The sequence below is a fragment of the Glycine max genome, chromosome 2 (assembly GCF_000004515.6).
Source record: "Glycine max cultivar Williams 82 chromosome 2, Glycine_max_v4.0, whole genome shotgun sequence".
Taxonomy (NCBI): domain Eukaryota; kingdom Viridiplantae; phylum Streptophyta; class Magnoliopsida; order Fabales; family Fabaceae; genus Glycine; species Glycine max.
Genome location: NC_016089.4, coordinates 37,787,966 through 37,791,450, shown reverse-complemented (window position 1 = coordinate 37,791,450; position 3,485 = coordinate 37,787,966).

Sequence of the window (3,485 nt, the reverse complement as noted above, 5' to 3'; positions counted from 1 at the left end):
GCACATGAATTTGGTCCCCGAGCTCCTCCCTTTGAATTCAGTCTTATACACCTTCTAGAGAGTAGAAAGAGAGAGAGTTTGGAAGAACCAAAACAAGAAACTCTTCATTGGAATGGCTGGAGGTATGATTTGATCTGTAATTTCCGCATTTTATTAATAACCTGTGTTTCTTTGTAGTTTGTAATATCACAGGTTAAAAGAGATTTGTTCTAACATTTGGTATCAGAGCAAGAATTGCCTCTGCCTTGTCCATTTTCGTTTTTCGGTATTTTCCGATTTGATTTTGTTTATGGTATGAAGGGCCTTGTTTCTTAAAAAATAAAATTAGAAATATGTATTTCGTTTGATTTCCTTAATTTTGGCTTTTGAATCGTGAAAAATGGTGTCCGAATGAATGAAAAACAAACGGGTCTGCGTATGGGTCGGGTTTGACCCGCTAAAGGTTGAAGATGATGAACAGTGTTTTAAAAAAAAAAAAAAAAAAAAAAAAAAAAAAGACAAAAACTCCTACGTTTTGTGCTAGCTGGGTGTCGAACCCTTGACTCCGAGAACACTAATATATGTGCGGACCACTAAACTAGTAAGGCTTTTTTGATATGTTGTTGTTTTTAATACCTTATATACACATTGTGCTTTACAGTTTTTTGAATTTTGATTTAATTTATGCATGAATATATTCTAGAACATTTTATTCTATGCATATATATATGAAATCAAATGCATAATATTATATTTCAATTATAAAATTATATGAGAATCTTATTCATAATTATATTGTATCTTGATTTTGAAATGCAAAATACTATTTATTCTCATATAATAAATTTTTATGTCTAAGTGATCTTTATGATTTTGATTAATTATGGATTAGCCACAGCATCTATATTTGATTAAAATTATATATTAAGTTGGTTAAAGATCATATAAGGAATTAGACATAATATTGTAATTAATTATACTTATATAATGAATTTTATCTCACAAGAATTTTTATTATATCTGTATAATTAATTGGGATAAAATGACGTATTATTTTTCATGATTTACCCACAGGCATCATGATATATGTATAATTTGTCGATTTTATCATAAAGTAAAAATTTACGATAGAAATTAAATTATTTTCATATTGTACCCGTAAAGCATGAATATTAAGCAAATAATTTGATTATTCTATCATAAGGTTTAATTGTTTCTTATTGAATTAAAAATTTAGCCCACAGGCAATTTTTATGTCACAAGATTCAATTTTATGGTATGTTTACATTGGTAAAAGATACAATTAAGATTAGTATGCCTCAAATTTTGACATAAGCCTTTGAATTTTGCAGCTTCTCAAACTATTAATTTTTCTGATATTCAATGTGATGTTCCCGAACTCAAAGGAGATAACTATAAGATATGGAAGGAGAGAATTCTTTTACAATTGGGGTGGATGGACATAGATTATGCTATAAGGAAAGACGAACCACCTGCAATCACAAATGAAAGTAGCCCAGCTGACGTTGCGCTATATGAGCGGTGGGAACGATCCAACCGGCTCAGCGTGATGTTCATTAAGACTAAAATCTCGGCTGGGATACGTGGTTCTGTTGACCAGCATGAAAAGGTCCGAGACTTGCTTAAGGCCATTGATGACCAGTTCATCACTTCAGATAAGACTTTAGCAAGCACCTTGATCATGAAGTTTTCTTCTCTTCGGCTCACCAGTGTGAAAGGTGTGCGTGAGTACATCATGAAAATGCGAGATATTTCAGCTCAACTTAAGAAACTAGAGGTTGATATGTCTGAGTCCTTCCTAGTGCATTTCATTTTGAACACCCTTCCGCATGAATATGGGCCATTTAAGATTTCCTACAACACACATAAAGATAAATGGTCTATCAATGAATTAATGACCATGTGTGTTCAGGAAGAAGAAAGGCTTGTAATGGAGATGGGTGAGAGTGCACTACTGACTACTGCTTATGGGAAGAACAAAGCAATTAAGTCTCAAGCTTATCAGAAGGGGAATGGTAAAATACCACCTCAAGCTGATATTAAGAAGGTGGCAAAGTGTTTCTTTTGCAAGAAGAAGGGACACATGAAAAAGAATTGCCCCGGATTCCAGAAATGGCTTGAGAAGAAAGGTAAATCAATCTCATTAGTATGTTATGAATCTAATATGGTTAGTGTTAATATTAACACCTGGTGGATTGATTCTGGATCTACTATTCATATTGCAAATTCTTTACAGGGTATGCAAAACCTAAGGAAACCAGTGGGAAGTGAGCAAAGCATTTTATCAGGCAATAAGCTAGGCTCACATGTGGAGGCCATTGGAACTTGCATTTTGACTTTAAGTAGTGGCTTTATTTTAAAATTAGAAAGGACTTTTTATGTACCAAGTTTTTCCCGAAACTTGATTTCTATTTCAAGGCTTGTACCGTTTGGATATTCCTTTAATTTCAAAGACACATCATTTGAGTTATTTTATAATTCTGAATGTGTTGGGAATGGTATATTGTCTGATGGTCTTTATCTTCTTGGTTTACAAAATAATGCCACTTATAGTTCTATGCATGTTCAAACTGGTATTAAAAGGTGTAATATTAATGAGAATTCCTCTATGTTATGGCACCGGAGATTAGGACATATCTCCATTGAGAGGATTAAAAGGTTAGTGAAAGATGGGGTACTCAATACTCTAGATTTTGCTGACTTTAAGACTTGTATGGACTGCATTAAGGGTAAGCAGACCAACATGTCTAAGAAAGGTGCTAATAGGAGTTCAAGCATATTAGAAATAATTCATACTGATATTTGTTGTCCAGATATGGATGCACATGGTCAGAAATATTTTATCACCTTAATAGATGATTATTCACGATATATGAATGTTTATTTGCTTCATAACAAATACGAAGCATTGGATGCCTTCAAAGTCTTTAAGGCTGAAGTTGAGAACCAATGTGGCAAGCAAATAAAAATAGTGAGATCAGATAGAGGTGGAGAATACTATGGCAGGTATACTGAGAATGGACAAGCACCTGGTCCCTTTGCAAAGTTCCTTCAAGAACATGGGATTGTTGCCCAATACACTATGCCTGGTTCTCCGAATCAGAATGGTGTGGCAGAAAGAAGGAACCGAACATTATTGGACATGGTGCGGAGTATGCTTAGCAACTCCAATCTTCCTAAATCCTTGTGGGCTGAAGCACTAAAGACGGCAGCGTATATATTAAATCGTGTTCCAACCAAGGCTGTCCCAAAGACACCTTTTGAGTTATTTAAAGGTTGGAAACCGAGTTTGAAACATATGCGCGTTTGGGGTTGTCCGTCTGAGGTGAGAATATATAACCCACAAGAGAAGAAACTTGACCCGAGGACCATTAGTGGGTATTTCATTGGATATGCCGAAAGGTCTAAAGGTTATAGGTTTTATTGTCCACATCATATTACTAGGATTGTGGAATCAAGAGATTCGCGATACGTTCTCAAGAAAG